The sequence below is a fragment of the Telopea speciosissima genome, chromosome 9, assembly GCF_018873765.1.
Source record: "Telopea speciosissima isolate NSW1024214 ecotype Mountain lineage chromosome 9, Tspe_v1, whole genome shotgun sequence".
Classification (NCBI taxonomy): Eukaryota; Viridiplantae; Streptophyta; class Magnoliopsida; order Proteales; family Proteaceae; genus Telopea; species Telopea speciosissima.
In genome coordinates this window covers 212,687-233,440 of record NC_057924.1, presented here as the reverse complement: position 1 = coordinate 233,440, position 20,754 = coordinate 212,687, and the positions used below count along the sequence as shown (strand labels likewise).

Below are 20,754 nucleotides of genomic sequence, written 5' to 3'. Positions count from 1 at the left end.
GGCGCAATGACATTTTTTGTTAAGGTAGCTAGTGTTGGATCATGGATGATGTGGCAAAAATCAAGGCCACATGACCTTTGAGTAGAGCCGAGCAGGTGTTGACAGTGACAATAGCACACCTGGGCAGCAACAAGGCCCCTATGGCACTTGTGCATGGGCGACACAGGGCCACATAGGTCCACAACACTTGGGCATCAATGCAAGGCCACAAAGGGCAGCATGCATCAGCCGCGGCAACAAGGGGCATGGCCCCTGCACGCGTGGCTGGCCATGCCGTGCTGCTGCTTGCCTCGGCGAGATTTCCGTGCCTTAGAAAAAATTTAAAGGCTTTTGGTTCCAGAAGCTTTGTTCCTGCAGACATTAAAGATGTCCTTTAAGTGCAATTTTGAAAAGTCGGAAACCCTTTAAAGTATTGCTCAAAAGTTGGAGGGGTATCGGAATAATATTGCAAATTGACACGGGGGGCTGTGTGAGAATAAGAGAAGTTTGTCGATTTGATTTAAATGGCTCAGATTGAGCCACGTTGGTTCAAATGCCAATCCATCAACGCGCGTGAGATGTTCTACGTCAGATTCCATCGTGGGCAGCTTTATTGGGCCGCGTAAAATGCCTCGGTAAGCCGCATGTTACTGAAAAAGGTGTCAGTCCAAGATTCCTGTTCTCGGACTTTGATTAGGGCGTAGAGATGCTCGTTTGTGCAGCGTTTCATGGTAACCGAAGGTCGAGAAACATTATTACTCGGTGTTAAGTCAGTACACTTTGCACCAGATTCGAGATTCCATTTATCAATCTGTCTGAGGTTGGAATTTGAACTGTGCTTTCATGATAGATCTAAGGGTCAATTCTTCAGGCGCCAGAATCTTGGAAATCCGATGGCCACTATGGCAGTCGACATACCTGTGACGTGAAACAAGTCACGACTTTAAATAGTGCTCTTCCCCACATCACGAAAATGGCCAGAAATTTACAGTTTTGCCCCTCAACTTCATTTGGCCATATCTTGGCCATTTTTGGTCCGATTTCAGTGCTTCAAGTTGCAGAATTCTCACAAGAACAAGAGCTACACATTGGGATTGCTTGGAGAAGCTCATGTGTGCATAAAAATGCGTTTTTTGAGGGATTTTGATGCCTAATGCTTTTGGATGCTTGGATTGGGCTTGAGGATGGCTTGAGATTGCTTATTTGAAGGTGTATGAGCATTGCTGAGCTATAAAGATGACATTGGGTTTGAATCTTCAAATGGCTAGTCCACTTTGATGAGTTCTCTCAGCTCTCTTTTGTAGATCCTAGGTTGTGTGATGTTGATGTATGCCTAATGAATCACATTGGGATTGGGTCTTTATTTTTCACCATTTCATTTCATTGTAATACCCTTGTGAGTTATTGCTCACAAGGTGTTCGATAAAAAGCCTAGACGGACTTAGGTACTCATAGTAGGGCTGTGAGTTATTAGGGGTTGTTGCCCTTTGTCTTTGTATGATCAAGGACTGAAGCCGCTACTGTAGTTGAAGTTTTGGAGTGTATAGTGCATATAAGAAACCCAATTTGGGTATTGCACCGTGGATGTAGGCTTATAGCCGAACCACGCAAATTCTTGTGTTGTGTATTGTCTTTAGTTATTTTTGTGAAGTGCGTGGTGTGCTACTCTTCGTTGGCCCTACCAGTCTTGGTGGAAGCCAGGGTACACACGAACTGCAGCTGGCCAATAGGGTGCCCCAGCCAGTTGTGCTTACAGGTTATCTAATACAACTCTTAGCAGTCCATTGTGTGTGTTTGAGGTTGGTGGCCGTCAGTGGGACTTGGTTTTTGAGAACAAAATTTTGTGACTGCTGATTCACCCCCCTCTCAGTAGTGAAGCCTTGTACAACTGATTCAAATTGGGTTTAAAATGGATATGGTTTGAAGCCATTCTTAGATCTGATTCCATTCCCTTTTATGCCAAATGAATGGAGGAGAAGCATTGTAGTCCTGATCTACAAAAATAAAGGGGATATCCAAAGCTACAATAACCATGGAAGCAAAGCTTATGAGCCACACTATGAAACTTTGGGAAAAGGTTATTGAAGCACGGTTGAGAAGAGAGACCCATATCTCGGAGAACCAATTTGGCTTTATGCCAAGTAGATCCACGACAGAAGCTATTTACTTATTGAGGAGGCTCATGGAAAGATATAGAGATAGTAAGAAGGATCTCCATATGGTCTTTATTGACCTGGAAAAAGCCTATGACCGAGTGCCTAGAGATTTAATTCGTCATGTTCTAGTGAAGAGAGAGGTGTCGAGTAAATATGTGGATATAATAAAAGATATATATGAGGGCGCGGTAACTAGTGTGAGACCTGTGGGAGGTCAGGGCAAGGAATTCCCAATTACGATTGGGTTACATCAAGCTTCAGCCTTAAGCCCTTATCTTTTTGCGCTTATCATGGATAACCTTACCAAGAGCATTCACGATGAGGTCCCATGGTGTATGCTCTTCGGAGATGATATCGTGTTGGTGGATGAGACAAAAGCAATGATTAACGGTAAGCTAGAGCTTTGGAGATCACCTTGGAAACAAGTGGCCTTAGGATTAGTAGAACGAAGACGGAGTATATGATGTGTAATTTTAGTCATACTATGATGGACACTGACATGGTGTAGCAGCAGCAGCATAAGGAAAAAAAAAAGAATAGAAGAGAAGAAGAAGAAAAGTAGAAGGTAGCCTTTTTAGTTTTTAGTTACTTATGTTGCTGGAGATGGGGTAGTCGGAGGAAGACTCATCGGAGTCGGACTAGCCGGACTGCCGGAGAAGATCCAACGCCGGAATCGATGGAGGTGTTCACCGCAGGTTTTTTCTCCCAAACCCAAAAAACGTGAGAGGAAAAGTCGAGGGTTTTGGACTTTGGTTGAGACAGAAGAAAAAAGGGCTTTTATAGCCTTGATCTAATGTATCTCAGTGTAGATACTTCACATACACCAACCAATGAAAATTTAGGAAATAGAATAAATCAATAAAATAAATACACAAATATAAATTGGGCTTTTTATAGGCTTGATCCAATGTATCTCAGTGTAGATACTTCATATACACCTGCCAATAATAAGTTAAGAAATAGAATAAAATTAAGTACATTAAAATAAATTTAACACCAAAATCGACCGCCTTAGTCAAGGCGGTCGCCTTTCGTACATAACATAAGGTGCCCCACCGCCATGTGCCCATATTTCCGCCTGGACGCTAGGTGACGCCTTGATAATTATGGTCTCAAGCAATTATCAAAGCGATGGAATCTATAATGTGTGCTTTCCTCTGGAATGGGGCTGAAATTACCAGGTTCATCCTCCATCCAATTAGCTGGGCCTCTACTTGCCTTCCCAAGAGTGAAAGAGGCTTGAGTCTTAAGAAGGATCACGGATGCTAACACAGCGGCCAGCGGGTATTCTCCAGTTAATCTAGAACATTGTTACTAAGAAAGACAGAATTTGGGTCAAGTGGATATATTCGGGCCCCCTTTGTAATGATACTCTTTGGACATTTCCTTCTTCCACTGATGCCTCCTGAGTTTGGCGTAAGATCCTTCTCCCAAGGCATATTGCATTATGGGCTATCTCCTCCAAGATTGTTGATGGTCTCTCTACCTCCCTATGGCTTGACAACTGGCATCCCTTGGGGGTACTCTATTTGGTTTTGGGTGCTAGGACTTTTAAGAGTTTATTTTTGGGGGTATTTCTGTAGCTGGTTTATTGTATTGTGCCTTAAGTTTTATTTTGTCTCTTTTTCTTTTTTACCTTTTACCTCCCTAGGGAGGTGTATGTAATTCCAGCAGTTGATTAATGAAGAATATAGGGGAGAGAAATCGATTCTCTCTCCCATACGATTGTGCTCATTTCTCTTCTCCTTCTCTTCTTAGCCCTTACCCTCTTCTTCTCTTGAATATATCCTAGCTCATTTCTAACTTGGTATTAAAGCTTGGTTTGAGAGTCGACCAAGCTTGCATCTCCTTTTTACCTCTCTTTGGAACCCTAGAAAGTAAAGGGTTCCAATAGAAGCGATATCATGTAAGATGATACTCTTAGAAGATCTATTGGAGTTCTACCATCAACTACAAGACATAATGGAGGAAGATTTGGGCCTGTGAAGCTCAATAGAAGAACAAGAAGCCCTAGACAGTGTTACCGCCAACCCCTTTTTCATGTGTATGTTTCTCTCTCATCAAGCTACCATATGAAGAGTGGACAGGCTTGCTAGAATTGTCCTGAGGTTATGTTTCTCACCCACCAAGTCTCGGTTGCTGAAGTAATATGCTATGGGAGCACAACTCATCTCCTCACAGACTCATAGGTACTGCCAGCTTTAGTGTTTCTCCTTTGTTAGTCTAAAATGCCTCGTGGTTTGTTAAATGGTTGTTGTTGATTGGAGAGTTGGTTTTTGTGAGGCTTATTTGTTGCTATGGAATGAGGCTACATTGTTAAAGGTATCCTTGATTTGGTTATCTTCAAGAAACCATTGTTCATTTGCGTGCTAGTGGTGTATTAGCTTGCTGGTTTGTTTCTTTGGGTAGAGTGTACTCCCCATTTGGAATGCAATATATGATGATTTCCAGTTATGAAATGGTTGTGGAATGTCTCATATGGATCCTTGAGTTGTCTTAAGATGTTGTTATCCTTTGAAGTTCGAAGGGTTTATTTGAGTGGAGTTCTTCATATTTGGAGCTTGTTTTCCTTTGCAGGAATGTTGTTTGTTGTAGAGGGACCTTGGTGTTGGTGAGGAATGTTGTTTGAGCTTCTATAGTGGTTGTGTGATGAAGCTATACTTTAAAGAATGTGGTGGTGTTGAATTTTTTGAGATGTTTGCCTTGTTTGGTTACTAGACCATAGTTCAAAATCTCGCCGAAATGAGATGCTATGTCGAAATAAAAAATGTAATATTTCAAAAATTCCAGTCTAAAAAATGCATTGTTTCGTCCAAATTTCGGTTACTTCGGTCATTTCGTTACGGTATTTCGATCATTTCGGCATTTTACACCCAAAAATTGCCAAGCAAAACTCATAGAAAAAATATGATATTTCAGTGAAATTTCGGTCTGGCCGAAATAGCCTTCCGAAACGAGATTTAATACTATGTGCTGGACTATGTTCACCAGTTTTTGGAACTTTTTTTTTTTGGGTTGAGAATATACTCCTCATTTGACTTTGGGTGTTACCCCCATCTTCTTCAGCCTGTCTAGGATCAGTGAATTGACAGAGGATGTTTGGAGAAATCTTTCCTGAGAAGAATTGTCTCTGTTTGGGTATCATCCCATTTTTTCGTGTATTCCTACATTATGTCAGCTGTTGGAAGAAGAGGCCAGTATCTATCCCAAGGGAATGACAAGGATAGATTCAATTGTGACCACTGTGGGAAATCTGGACACACCCGAGAGAGATGTTGGATACTTTTGTTTGGGTGAATAATATATTCATTACCAAAAGGAAAAGATACAACAAGGGGGCCCCCGAGGGGGCAGTGAAAGAAAACAATACTACATACAAGAGAGAACCCTTATGGGGGGAAGAAAAGGGAAGAGGCCGGAGGTCCCATGATACAACAATATGCCTGTTCCTTGGGGAGGGAATGCAACTAAGGGAAGTCCTAGGAACTTTACTGATGACATCAAAAGAGATGGAATCCCAAATCTGACGAAGAGGTCTTGAGTTGGAGGTCCATCTTCTTATATTGTACTCCATCCAAATCAAAGAGATGGATGCACCAAAAGCAAGTTTCCCAATTAAATCACATATAGTATTTCCTACAAAAGATATATCCACCCATAACCACTCTGTTGAATGAGAGAATTCTTCGTCTTTTAGGCCAGCAACGGTCTAATACTCCTGCCTAAACTGAAGAGGAGAATGGGCATTCGAAGAAGAGGTGATTGACGTCTTCCGGGGCATTTTGACAAAGGCAGCAAGTAAGATCAACTGGGAAGTGCTGGTGGAGAATGAAAGGTTGTGTAGGAAGATAGTTGGAGAGAGCTCTCCACACACAAAAGCTGTACTGAGGGGTGTGGCCTTTAAACCAAACGATTTTTCTCCATGGTAAAGCTGTCCCCCTTGATCGGATGAGGTCCCAGGCAGACTTAGCTCTAAATATTCCTGAAGAAGATGAAGTGTAGCTGACTATATCTTCTACTCCTGTCGCCTGTCGGCCTTCTAGAGATGGAGGGGAGAACATTCCAAATATCTAATAGCAGAGGGGAGGGAATGGGGATCCAACCATTCTGGTCAATGTTGGATACTTTATGGCTGTCCCCTGGTATGCATGACAATAAGAGAGGGGGAGCTAGAGCATGCACTATGATGACGGAGGTTGAACGTATGGGATCTCCATATGGACTACAAACAAACACCAAATCTCTCACTGAGGATGATATTGCAACATTTTGCAGGGTTTTGTCATATCTGGATAGCTTTACTTCTACGCCTGCAGTGCCAGATTCCTCAGCTTCCACTTTACAAACCTCTACATCTGCTCCTTCCACTGCCTCTACGTGGGTCATTAACTCTGGAGCCACTGATCATATGACCGACATATCTTAGTGTTATGACTCCTACTCTATCTATTCTGGTAAGGAAAAGGTTAGGGTTGCTGATGGTTCCCTTTATTCGATTTTTGGTAACGGTAGTATCTGTGTTACTTCTTTAATCTTCCTTGACTCCGTTCTTCATGTTGCTCAGTTTAACACTAACCTTTTATCTGTGAGCCACCTAACCAAGTCCTTGAATTGTTGTGTCTCCTTTTTTCCATCTCATTGTGTTTTTTAGGAATTGGTGACAAAGGATTATTGGCAGTGGAGGTGAGGAAAAGGGACTCTACCTTCTTGATCCAGGAACATCCCTTCTATCTACTGCTTAGTCCTACATGTGTGGGCGTAGTAACAACAGTTCCGTTGACTTGGTGATGTTATGGCATCAACATTTGGGTCACCTTCTTTTGGTGTTTATGAGAAAAAGATTACCGTTCTTGTTTTCTTCTATTCCTTCTTCCCATGTATTTCAGTGTGAACCCTGTTTGTTTGCTAAACATTGTCGTTCTCCTGATCTTTACCGTGGCAATTTGTTCCACCGTTCCCTTTCATATTGTTCATTCTAATGTTTGGGGACCTACTCCCACTACCTCTTTGTCTGGATATCTTTATTTTGTTTCTTTTGTTGATGACTATTCCCGGTCCACTTGGACTTTTTTGATGAAACAAAAGAGTGATGTTTATGATGCTTTAAAAAATTTTTATCAGTTGATTTGTACTCAATTTGGTACTCATATTCAAATAGTTCGTTCTGATAAGGGGGAATAGTACATGTATGGGGGGCTCCAACAGTTTTTTATTGACAATGGCATCATTCATCAAGTTGCTTGTGTTGACACTCCTCAACAGAACGGGGTGGCTGAGAGGAAAAATTGCTATTTGTTGGAAGTCACTAGGAGTCTCCTCTTTGGCATGCATGTTCCTATGACTTTTTGGTCTGATGCCCTTCTTGTTGCTGCCTTCCTAATCAATCGGATGCCAGCTCAGCTCCTTGGCTCTAAATCACCACTGGAAACTCTTTCACCTTAGACTCCTGCTTTTTCCCTTCCTCCTAAAGTGTTTGGGTGTGTCTGCTACGCCCATGTCAATAAATCAGCCCGTACAAAGCTTGACCCAAAGCACTCAAATATCTTTTCCTTGGCTATTCCTCCTCTACTAAAGGGTATAAATGGTACCACCCTTCCTCCCGAAGACGACTTCTCTCCAAAGATGTCACCTCCTTTGAGTCTATTCCTTTCTTTTCTCCTCATCAGCATCATCTTCAGGGGGAGACTAATGGAAGTGAACAGGCTGCTGATGTCATCCCCTTTCTATCTCCTTTGTCTACCTCCACCTCCCCATTCCTGCTTGACATTGGGAAGTACAAAGAAGTGGATGTTGTTGACATTGATACTCAATGAGGTCTTGATGCTAGCAATGAAAAAGAGTTAGTTGTGTACAAAAGAGGTGAATGCTTGAAGGGAAAGGAAAAGAAGACTTGCTAAGAGTCCTCTTTGGATCCTCATCTTGAGCTCCATCCTCCTCAGTTAGGTGACATCCCTTCTCTTCCTTCTGATTTAGACCTTCTTATTGCTGTTAGAAAAGGAAAGAGAGTTTGCACTAATCCCATTACTTAATTTGTTTCCTATGATGCTCTCTCTCCTACAGGTCTTGCTTTTACCTTTGCCCTTTCCTCTGTTTCCATTCCCAAGAAGGTCATTGAGGTTATGTTGACCCAAAGTGGAAGCAAGCCATGCCTGAGGAAATGATGGCTCTTGAAAAAAATAGTACTTGAAAATTGGTAGATTTTCCCAGGGGGAGAGTTCCAGTTGGATGCAGATGGGTCTACACAATCAAGTATCAGTTAGATGGTGCTGTGGAAAGATATAAGGCTCGGTTGGTGGCCAAAGGATACAATCAGGTGTATGACATTGATTACCAGGAGACATTTGCTCCTGTGGCCAAACACAACTTGATCAGAGTCCTCCTATCAATAGCGGCTAATAGAGACTGGCCATTGTATCAGTTGGATGTGAAGAATGCCTTTCTTCATGGTGAACTAGAAGAGGAAGTGTATATGCAACCTCTACCTGGTTTCAAGTTTCCCTTAATTGAAGGGAAAGTGTACCTCCTAAAAAGGCACTTTATGGCCTCAAACAGTCTCTTAGGCTTGGTTTGAGCGATTTACATAGATTATTCTAAGGAATGGGTACTCCCAGAGTCGGGCCAACCACACTTTATTTATCCGGCGAGGTAATAGTACTATCATTGCTCTTATTGTCTATGTTGATGACATTGTAGTGACTGAGAATGACATGGCTGCGATATGCAGATTAAAATCATACTTGGCCCAACAGTTTGAGATTAAAGATCTTGGACTCTTGAAGTATTTCTTGGGAATTGAAGTGTTAAGATCAAAGAAGGGAATCAATATTTGCCAAAGGAAGTTTTGTGATGGACTTGTTGAAAGAAACAGGGATGTTGGGTTGTAAACCAGCAAACTCTCAGATTGATCAAAACCACAAGCTTAGTGAAGACTGTGGACCCCCCTTATAGATGCAGAAAAGTACTAGAGATTGGTTGGAAAACTGATTTACCTTTCTTTGATTCGGCCAGACATTATTTATGCAGTTGTAGTGGTGAGCCAATTTATGCATGCTCCCAAGAGTGGGCACTTGGATGCTGTTTATCGCATCATCAGGTACTTGAAGTCTTCTCCAGGAAAAGGACTTCTATTATTCTATATGTCAGGTATAACCATTTGAGGATAGAGGGTTATACTGATGCTGATTGGGTGGTTCATTTTCTGATAGGCGATCTACTGTACTTTTGTGGGTGGTAACGTGGTTACATGGAGGAGTAAAACAATCTGTTGTAGCTAGGTCCAGTGCAAAGGCAGAATTTAGAGCAATGACTTATGGAGTGTGTGAACTCATATGCTTGAGGCGGTTAGTCCAAGAGCTGGGAGTTGACACTAAGGGATGTATGTGGCTTTATTGTGATAACAAGGTTGCTATAAGTATTGCTCATAATCCTGTGCAACATGACCAAACAAAGCACATTGAAGTAGACAGCCACTTCATCAAAAAGAAGATTGACTCTGGGTACATATATACTCCCTTTGTGAAGACGGGTGATCAATTGGCAGACATCTTCACCAAAGGACTCATTCCTCATCAGTTCAGTACTCTTCTGTGCAAGTTGGGAATGTACGACATTTATTCTCCAGCTTGAGGGGGAGTGTTTGAGTTTATTTTTGGGGGTATTTCTGTAACTGGTTTATTTTATTGTGCCTTAAGTTGTATTTTGTCTCTTTTTTCTTTTTAGCTTTTACCTCTCTAGGGAGGTGTATGTAATTCCAACAGCTGATTAATGAAGAATATAGGGGAGAGAAATCGATTCTCTCTCCCATACAGTTGTGCTCATTTCTCTTCTCCTGCTCTTCGCAGCCCTTATCCTCTAACTTCTTCTCTTGAATCAATCCTAGCTCATTTCTAACTAGACTATGTACTCAAGTATTGCCAAACACTCTCCAATGGCCTCCATTATCTCCCATCGTGCCTGGCCCCCCTAGTCCTCCCCTTGCATTATCAGCTATTTGTGTTGCCCTTCCCCCCGGGTCTTCATCTCCCTCTTCTTTGACAGATTTAGTTTCTTGGCTTCAGTCCCCCAATGGCCTCTTCAGCTTCTCCTCAGCTTGGAACTTTGTTAGAGCCCGTGCCCCTTTAGCCCCCTGGTGTAAGCTGGTTTGGTTTAAGGGTCACATCCCCCGCTACAACTTCATAGTTTGGAGAGCTCTCTCATATTGCCTTCCTACTCAATCCTTCCTTCTCCATAGATAGATCAGTGTACCCCTCTTGTGCCTTATGCTGGAATGGTTCGGGATATGTTGACCATCTCTTCTTCTCTTGCCCCTTTGCCTCCATAGTTTGGAAAAATATATTGGGTAGCTGTTGGCCTTGAAATAGAAGATTTCTCCCCTTCTCTAGGGAGTGGCTCTGGGTGGATATGACTTTTTTGAGGAACTCTATCTGTGATACTATTGGGAAACTAGCCTTTCGTGCCGCCATTTCTCACATATGGATGGAGCAAAATCTCAGAAGATGGACATCCAACTCTCGCTCCTTTGACAAGATTTGGAAAACCATCTATTTTGATTTTAGCTCTAAACTTCATTTGCTCCCCCATTGTAATGTTGCTGACTCTCCAAGGAACAGGCTCATTGTTGTCTCCTGGGGTTTGTCTTTATCCTTGCTACTTCCCCCTCCCCTTCCCCTTGAGAGATGGGTGAAGTTCGGTCTTGTTTCTTTTCTCTTGTATATTCTCTTTCCCCTTTTGGGGTTTTGGTAATGAATTATTTATTCACCCCCTCAAAAAAATTCTGGCATTTTCTTTCTTGAAATTGAACTGCTGGAGAACCTCACTATTGGCCACCATGGTATAGGGTATGGAGGAGGACATTTGGCTTTGATACCAATTGATGTGACCTCGGGTTCAACACCCTGATTATGGGTCACTATGGGGCCACCCATATGATAAATAACTCAAATAACAACGTTAGTTGCAATTTCGTAATTATAGAGACAAATCAGAACCAACAACTGAAGAGAAATGGAGTTAAGGACATAATTGAGGCAATTACTGAAGTGGGGGTATATCTGGAAACTATTAATAAGGATGGGAAGGAATAGAGTAACTAAGGTTTAGAAGGGTATTTTTGTTAAATTGGAATATTGGGTTTTTTTTTTTTTGGTGTGTAAATTGGAATGTTGATCTATGACTTCGAATAGAGCTGATTGGAGAGCAAGGATCATGTAGGTGACCCCATTTAGCTGGGATAATGGTTCAAGAACTCGGTCGAAATTGGCACTTTCGATCGAGATATCTTGGTTTTGCAAGAAACCGAGACGAAACCAAGGGTCAAAATCACATGTTGCATGGTGATGTAGATACATCACCAAAAGAGGCTTATTTTAATGAGAATATGTCTAGGGTTGGGTTATATAGATGTTGGGCCTTTGATCCCATGGGTTTTCAATGTAATAAACCACTTTTATGAGCCTAAACTATGGGTAATAAGGTTGTGTACGAGATGAGTTAGTTTTGTTTCCATAGTTTTATTTTTAAAGTCTTTTGTTTTAAATTGAACCGGGTCCAAGCTGGTCCAACCAGTGGTTCAATTTAAGTGATTTTTAGTAGTTTTTTTTTTTTTTAAAATTTGCTTTTAAGCAATGTAAGTTGGGCTGGATTAGGACTCTATGAGTCCAGGCATGTTTTGAGTCTATTTCCTTCAGTATTTCAGTTTCCTAGTCAATTTAGGTTACCTAATAGGTTAAGGATTGGGTTAGGCCTTTCCTTTTTAGTGCAGGAGTCTATTTTGGGTATTTTATATAAGGTTGTAAGGGGGGCAAGCATTGGACTCGAATTTTTGATTAATGAAAAGCTTTTTGCTGCTCTTCTCTTCTTCTCCATTGAAGATTTATCTTGTGTTCGATCAAGGCTGAAGGAATCAGTGTTCGATCCGATTGACACCTTGCGGTGGGAAGCCTGGGTGGATTGTTTGAAGGAATCGGCGTTCGATCCCATTAACACCTTGCGGTGGGAAGCCCAGGTGGTTTGTTTTGGTTCTCGTTGCATCTCCATTACTGTTCTACAGTCAAGCAATCTGATCTCAAGGTTTATTCATCATCAACAAGTAAGTTCAAATCCCCCAAACCTTAGATTCCCTTTTTCTCCCTTTCTCTTTCAAGTTCTACATACATCCCAGCCCTAACCAGCCATGAGAATCCTCCCATATTTAGATCGAGTACTCCCCTGCCCCATTGGAGAACTCGGTCCAAATATTGACTGGTTCTGACCAGTGACCAGCCGAACCCTAAAACCCCTCTTTTTTCCTTCTCTTAAACACTAACCCTAATATAACCTTCTAAAACCTTGCTGCCTATTTTATTTATGACCCACTGGTTTGCTGATTTCAGTCCATTACATCACTGAAGTTAGTAAATTAGAGACCTATCATTAACTCTAATTTCAAACCCTAAATCCCATGAAACCCTAACCCTAATTTATTCATTTTTTACCCTGCTTTAACCCTAAAACTGATTCACCTTTTGGTAAAAGATTCTGGTTTGGCTCCTAGTTTGACTTATCAAACCTAGGACTATATAACATGGTTTCGATGGGTATCGCATGGTTTAGACACTGTTTCGCCCATATTTTGGTAATTTCTCAAGTTTTGAAACTTGATGAAACCTAGCTTGAAACCAGGACAGACACTTATTATGCCAAATATTACTTGAGTAAATGTTTTTATATTTGTTATATCATTTACTTAAGATATTATTAATAAATAAGCAAATACCCCCTATTTGAATCCAATAAAATATTAAAAAAATCAAATTCTAAAAGGATAAAATGTCACCCCCTAGTTCAAGAACAAAACTTGGATTTTCGGCGGTAGGTGCAATTTTCAATTTTTAAATGCTGGGGTTTTCTCAAATCTAAAAATTCCATAAATGTTAGTAATGATAAAATTGCTAGTTAGGAGTTAATTGAAGCAAGGACAATCTTTGAGGATTGAGAGATGAGCTCTCCCCCTTCCTCTTCTCCCCCACCGGCCCCCACCCACCTCCACCCTTCCTCTCCGGCCACTACTCACCTCCACCTTTCCTCCCCAATCACCACCCATCACCACTCTAACCCCTCACCGCCCTCCACTCACCCCTTGCTGCCCCAAAAACCTGGTCCTCTCTTTTCTCTACATCATCCCCTTCTTCTTCTTGAGCTGGTCTCTCTCTCCACTTTGTCAAACCAACTCAGGAAGTATCCTCTAAGGTTGGTCACTGCCCCCAAGGAAATTGCTAAATGGAAACTCTGCCTTGTTGGCCATTTTCTTGGCTTCCGACCACCGTTCAACACTGTTAAAACTTCCCTCACTAAGCAATGGAAAGCTCAAGGTGTTTTGGATACTTACCTTCTGGATAACAGCGTCTTCATCTTCAGGTTCTTCTCAGACGACCTCTTCGCTCGTGCTCTCGATGGAGCCCCATGGCTTGTCGGCTCCACTCCCATCTTCCTCAGACAATGGGACCCCCTTATGCAGCTCCAAAGGGTCGACCTCAGCTCCATTCCCCTTTGGATCACTTTACCTAGCCTTCCGTTCCATTACTGGAGCTCTGAATGCCTCAGCATCATCGGCTATCCCCTCTACACCGACGCTCGCACCATACATATGGATAGGCTCACTTTTGCTCGAATCTGTGTAGACATCTCGACTGACTCTCCTCTTTTGTCGGTCTCTATTGTCTACGACGACGGAATCAGCTTTGAGCAGCCTGTCCGATATGAATGGCTGCCTCCCCATTGCATCTACTGCAAAGTTTTTGGCCACGAATCGATGACTTGCTCTGGTAAAACTTCCATCGCTCATACACTTGAGCTATCAGAGGCAGAAGATGAAGAAGACTCGGGTTTCCCTCCCCTAGATTCCACCCCTCCTCAAGGCGATTCCCTTGAAGCTGTGGCTGGTTCTCGATCGACTGGTCTCCCTGGGGACCAGGCTAGAAGCCCCTCTGTTCCCTCTGCTGGTTTGAAGCTGCAAAGCCCTTCGCTGTACCCAACTCCTCCGCGATACCCTTCTACCTTAAGGTATCCCCGTCGTGGTAGGCAAAGATCTCACCGGCACAATCGGCGCCACCGTGTTCTTCCTCCTTTCGGTTCCCCCTTGCGACGCTAGCATAGGACCTCCACAACTCTCGAGAAAGGCTCTCATCTAGCTTCTGGCACCAGCTCGATACCTAAGGTCTCCTCTGCTTCGCCCTCCGCAGCTTTGCCTCTGGATGCCCCTGCGATGGCTCCTACTCCTCAAATTTTGTCGCCTTCTGCTGGCATGTCTTAGTCCTAGCAAGTTAGGACCTCCTCTAGGTCAATGGGTTCTTCTGGCGAGGCTCTGATTCAGGCTACTAGCTTTGCTGTAACCTCTGGCCCTTTGAGCTCTAGCGCCTGCATCAGTCGGAAAGCCTCTTTACAACCAACTCCTTTGGATGCATTCTCTAACACTTTTGTACCCGCCGAACGAGGTTTCTCGTTTCGATCCTCTCAAGGCCTCTCTTCCCCCAAAGCTTTCACCTTCTCGGCTCCCTGTAATGACTCCCTTTCATCTACCTTGTCGTCCCTTAACCCTGTTTGCACCCCTGTCTCCATTCCCCAAACCTCTGCTGCTCCCCTCTGTCGTGGTTCCTCAATACCCTCTAACCTTCCCCCTCTGCTCCCTAACCCTCCTTTAACGCCTCCTCCCATCCAGTCTCTACCCCCTTACCCATTCACCCTGACCCGACCCAATCCCATATTTCTGACCCATTTAACTTAAATGAAAACCCGAACCGAATCATGCCTAACTGAGACCACCTTTCTTTCTCCTTGAACCGGTTCTCTCCTTTGGACCAAACCGGGCACCTTTCTCCCTCTCCCTCCCTCCTCCTCTTGGTCTTGTCCGGTGGGGTCTCCTTCCCCCTCCCTTTTCGTGAGATTCTCCCCCCTGGTGGCCCCTCTTCTTTGACCACCACTGCCCCTGTGACCCCAAGCTGTTAGCGCCCCCCCGTTGCTTTCGCTTATGCTCATAAGCACTACAAGAGCCTTCCCCCTAGGGAATTGTTACCAAACCCTCTTTAGTTCTCCATGTCTTCTGGATTTTTCTGGAATGTTAGAGGTCTCAATTCCTTGGCTAAGCAAGCTGCCATTAAGGCCCTCATTAAGTCCTCCCACTCCTCTTTTTGTGCCTTGCTCGAAACCTGTGTTCTTTGAGATAATGCGTCTCTTTCGCTCTATCGTTCCTTCTTGGTCCTTCCTCTCCAATTATTACCACTCTCCGAATGGTCGAATTTGGATCTTGTGGGACCCTTATATCCTCAGCATCTCCATCTCGTTCTTTTCCCCTCTTAATCCCCCTCCTTTCTTCCTCTCGGTCATTTATGCTCATAACCGTGCTTTTGACTGCCTCCCTTTGTAGGCCGATCTCTTCGTCCTCAAATCCCAAGTGGGTTCCTCCCCTTAGGGTGTTGGTGCTGATTTCAATATGGTCAAGTTCAGTCATGAGAAAGTAGGTGGTAGGCCCTTTGATCTTTCCTCCTCTAATGCTTTTAATGATTGTCTCGATGACCTTGGCATTTCAGATCTTCGCTGTTCAGGTTCCCCTCTCACTTGGCATAACCGTTGAGGAGGTTCTGATCACATTGCTTGCAAAATCGACCGCTTTCTCATCAATGATTGTTGGCTATCCTCTTTCCCCAATTCTCATGCCAATTTCCTTCTCCCTAGTATTTCGGATCACAGTCCCTATCACTTTCGGATCCAGCCCTACATCTCCTTTGGTCCTAAGCCTTTTAAATACTTCGATATGTGGTTTTCTCACCCCCTCTTTCTCCCCTTAGTCCGTGACTCTTGGCTCAAGCCAGTTCCCTTCCATTCCCTCCCTCTCCTTGCTTTTGCATGTAAGCTTCGTAACCTTAAACTTTCCCTCAAATCTTGGAACTCGTTCATCTTTGGGAACATCTCTTCTTGGGTCTCCTCGTGCCGGGATAGTCTTGCTCGCATTCAAGCCGATATCCAATTGGATTTACTTAATCCATCCCTTGCTGAGGAAGAGCATAAGCTTTCTCATGAGTTCTCTTCCCTTTCCTCCCTTGAGGAAAGCCTTCTCCGGCAGAAATCTCGAATTAAATGGCTTGAGCTCGAAGATTCCAACTTGGCTTCTTTCCATAGATCTCTCAAAGCTTGTTCCAACTCCAATTCCATCTCTCTGCTTCTCTCCCCTGATGGCAACCCCCCTCACCTCCGTCCTTGAGATTAAGTTTGAAGCTATCTCTTTCTTTTCCTCCCTCTTCTCCCCCCTTTCCCCCACCCCCTCCCCCCTTATTTAATAAATAAATGCATCCCCTCTTCTCTCTTTGGCTTTCTCCAATCCATCCCCTCGGATGACGAAATAACCAAAGCTGTCCTCTCTCATAATTCCAATCGGGCCGCTGGTCCTGATGGCTTTAGTATGGGCTTTTTCTTTGCTTGTTGGGACATCATCAAAGATGACCTTTTCAAAGCTATTCACAGCTTTCTCTTCAATCCCAGCCAGATCTCTAGGATCAATCTGACTTTCCTTTGCCTCATCCCTAAAAAGTTGGGGGTGTCCTCTTTGGCTGATTTTAGACCTATCTCTCTCTGTAATCTCCTTTTTAAATTCAGTGCCAAAATTCTTGCCAACCGTCGTCAGTTGGTAGTTCCTTCCTTGGTCAGCCCTAACCAATCGGCTTTCATTTCGGGTAGAAGCATCGCTGATAACATTCTTCTGTGCTCCAAAATTATCAGAGGCTTCGACCGTAAATCCCACTCTCTTGCTGCCCTTACAAAGATTGACATCATAAGGCATTTGACTCTTATCATGTGGGATTTCATTGGTGATGTTTTGACTCAAATGTCCTTCCCTCTTCCCTTCATGTGTTGGATCCATTTCTGTATCTCTTCCCCTTCCTACTCGGTTATTATCAATGGCTCTCCTGTCGGTTTCTTCCCCTCTCAAGTGGGAATTCGCCAAGGCTGCCCTCTCTCTCCCTTTCTCTTCTCCCTTGCTCTGGAAGTTCTCTCTAGGAGCATTCAGTCAAAAATTGACAAGCATCTCATCTCCCCCATTCCCAAATGTAAGGCTCTCAATCTCTCTCACCTTGGCTTCGCAGATGACCTTATAATCTTTTCTAAGGCTGATCCCTCTTCGATCTCTTCCATTATGTCCTCCCTCCATCTCTTCGAAAGCCTCTCGGGGCTTAAGATCAATCTCCTTAAGTCCAATATCTTCCTCTCTGGAGTTTCTAACTCCGTCAAGGATCATCTTCTCTGCTTGACGGGATTCTCCCTTGGCCACCTCCCTTTTAAATATCTTGGTCTCCCCCTCATTCCCGCTAGACTGCCCACCATTGTTTCCCTATGTTAGATCTCATTGGAAAGCGCCTCTAGCTTTGGAAGGGTAGACTTCTCTCCTTTGCTGGTAGGCTTGAGCTCATTAGATCCGTCCTCCAATCCTCTTACATTTATTGGTGTGGCATCTTTGGGCTTCCGAAGTCAACCATTTTTGCCATGGAATCTCTCTTTTGTGCCTTTCTTTGGAAAGGCAAAGAATGCTCCAAATTCATCCATCCTATTAGTTGGACTACCATCTGTCTCCCCAAATCCGAAGGTGGCCTAGGTATCCGTAGCATTAGCGATTACAATAAGGCTGGTATTCTTAAGCTCATCTGGAAAATCATAACCAATCATGATTCTATCTGGGTTCACTCTCATCTCCTTGTAAAGGATTCCCTGTGGGCTGTCCCCTTTTCGGCAGACACTTCTTGGGTTAGGCGTAAAATCCTCCTCCTCCGGCCTCTTGCCCTTCGTGCGATCTCCCTCAAGCTTGCTAACGGCTCCTCTCTTTGTATGGACCCGTGGCACTCTTCTGGTGTCCTTTTTAATCTCCTTGGAGCCCGCTCTGTTTACTCTTCCGGTATTCCCAAGTTCTCCCCTCTCTCCTCCATTATTGTTGATGGCTTGTGGTCTCCCCCCTCCCTCTTTCCCCCTTGTCTTGCCCAGGTCTGGGCCTCCCTTCCCCCTCTTCGCCCCCCTCCTCTCAATCGGACAAGACCATATGGAACCCCTCCCCCAATGGTCTCTTTAGCTCCAGATCGGCTTGGAATTTTGTTAGTCTCCAAGCTCTGACGGTTCTCTGGCATAAGCTCATCTGGTTCAAAGGTCATATTCCCCGCCATAGTTTCAATGTTTGGCGCGCCCTGAACAAATGCCTTCCCACCCAAGCTTTTCTTTTGAACCGTCACATCCATGTTTCCCCTGCTTATATCCTGTGTTGGAACGGTCTTGAGGACGTTGACCACCTTTTCTTCTCTTGCCCTTTCACCTCCCCTATTTGGAAGAAAGCCCTTCAATCCATTTGGCCCCCCCCGAGAAGGCCTGTACCTTTTTCCCGTGAGTGGCTTTGGATGGATATGACTTTTTCAGGCAGTTCTATTTGTGATTTTGTGGGTAAACTTGTGCTAGGGGCTGTCAATTACCATATTTAGATGGAAAGAAATCTTAGAAGATGGAGCTCCAATTCCCGATCTTTTGATAAGATTTGGAAAGTCATCTTCTTTGATGTTAGCTCTAAGCTGTAGATTGTTCGTTCTGGCTTTCTTGTGGACTTTCCTAGAAATAGGCACATTGCTTCATTTTGGAGCTTAGATGTTTCTTTTATTCAGACTCCTAGCCCGCCCTTATAGTGCTTGTTAGGGCTTGGGTCTTTGTATAGCTTTCCCCCCCTCTCTTCTCCCTGTGTATTCTCCCCTCCCCCTTTTTTTCTTTCCCCTTTTTGGTAATGCATTTTTATTCACCAAACAAAAAAATAAAACATTGCTAAAAACCGAAAGAGCGGTAAAATATTCATTTTTTTAAGTCTAAAAATTTATTTCCATTCAGGGCGATGTTAAACATCATTCACATACACCAAATTATTCTTTCAACATAAATCAGATTTAAGCAATCTTAGACTTGTTGGAAAGTTCACAAAACTAGCTGATCTTGACAACATTCGCTAATCAAAACAAGAGATAATTTTGCCATTCTTTTGGTTTTTAGTTATGTTCTATCATGACAAAATTTATTGAATTTTAAGATTTGAGACAAACCCCAATATTAGAAAGTTGAAAATTTCACCTTCTACCAAAAATCCAGTTTTTGTTTTTGAACTGGGGGGTTGACTTTTTATCCTTTTGGAATTTGATTTTCTAACTATCTTTATTGGATTCAAATGAGGGTATTTGTTTATTTATGAATAATATCTTAAGTAAATGAAATAAACTTAAATGATATCTGGCATAAACAAGGTGGTTCAACCCAAGTTCAGGTCGAAACTCCCAGGTTTCGTCAAGTTTTGATGGGGATAAGTGAATTTATATAGGTGGTTCAGGTCGAAACTTGCGATATTACCGAAATATGGCCGAAACATCAAAGTGGTATTGCATTAAGGTTTCGTCTCGGTTTCGTGCGAAATCGAGATATCTCAATTGAAACTGTAAGGTTTCGTCTCAGTTTCGCAAAGAACCATGCCAACATTTCATTGAGTAGAAGATTGACTTTGGCTACATCTGCACTTCTTTTGTGAGGATAGGTGACCAATTGGCTGGTATCTTCACCAAAGGGCTCATCTCTCACCAGTTCAGTACCCTTATGAGCAAGCTGTGAATGTATGACATTTATTCTCCATCTTGAGGGGGAGTATTACAGTTTATGTAATAAGGGTACTTTAGGTATATTTCCCCTTATTTCTTGTATTATGCTTTGTCCTTGTTACCTCCTTAGGCTACCTTATGTTAGCATGGGGGTATGTGTGTAATTTTGTATATAATATTAGCAAGTGAATGAATATAGGTGAGGGATCATTTTTTTTTTCCTCTCAAGATATTATCGCCAACCTCTCTTTTCTTCCTCTCATCCTCTACTCTCTTCTTCTACCTCTTCTCTTCTGTCTCACCTTGATCCTTTCCTACTATCAACTATATGATGGAGAGGGACAAGTGAACACGATAGAAGAAAATAGAGAGATGACGGCTTGACTGAATGCCTAGCTGAGACACCCAACCATCAATATATAATTATAAAATATGAAATTACAAGTTAGGACATAAATAAAACTAACTGTACAGAACTACCCATAACTAATTACAGAATACCCAAAACACCCCTTAAGTTGTAGCAACACCCTTTTAACAGAATCTATTCTAGAACTTTAACAAAATAGAAATTAACAACTTAATTCCATATAGGACTTAAATCCATAATATTTGGGCTTATAGAATTGGCCATTACAATAGTAAACCCAAAAAGCCCATGGATCATATAACCAATTGGACAGTCAAAATTAAACATATTGATCCATTCTTGGTCCAGTTTGACGGCCTAGTTTGCTGCTGGCCTTCTTGTTCTTTTGAAATGCATCACCACAATACCAAATCAAGAAAGAAAACAGGATCTCTGCCTTGAGAGACCTCTCCATTCCAGAATACCATTTTCTCATCCCTTCATAGGATCCTTTTGAGCTTAGGACCACCATTCCTCTTGTCATTGAGATCTTTATTTCCTTCCATCCCAAACTGATCATGAATTTCAGCCCTTTAAATTAATTATCCTATATTTCTTAACACCAGGAGAAACTAAT

General features: G+C 42.9%; 1 protein-coding gene across 1 annotated transcript in view; it reads left to right on the top strand.

Annotated features, from left to right (window-relative positions):
- LOC122640437 (sodium/hydrogen exchanger 6-like) overlaps positions 1-20,754 on the top strand; it is a 40,500-nt gene that overhangs the window by 2,284 nt on the left and 17,462 nt on the right. The window lies entirely within an intron of this gene.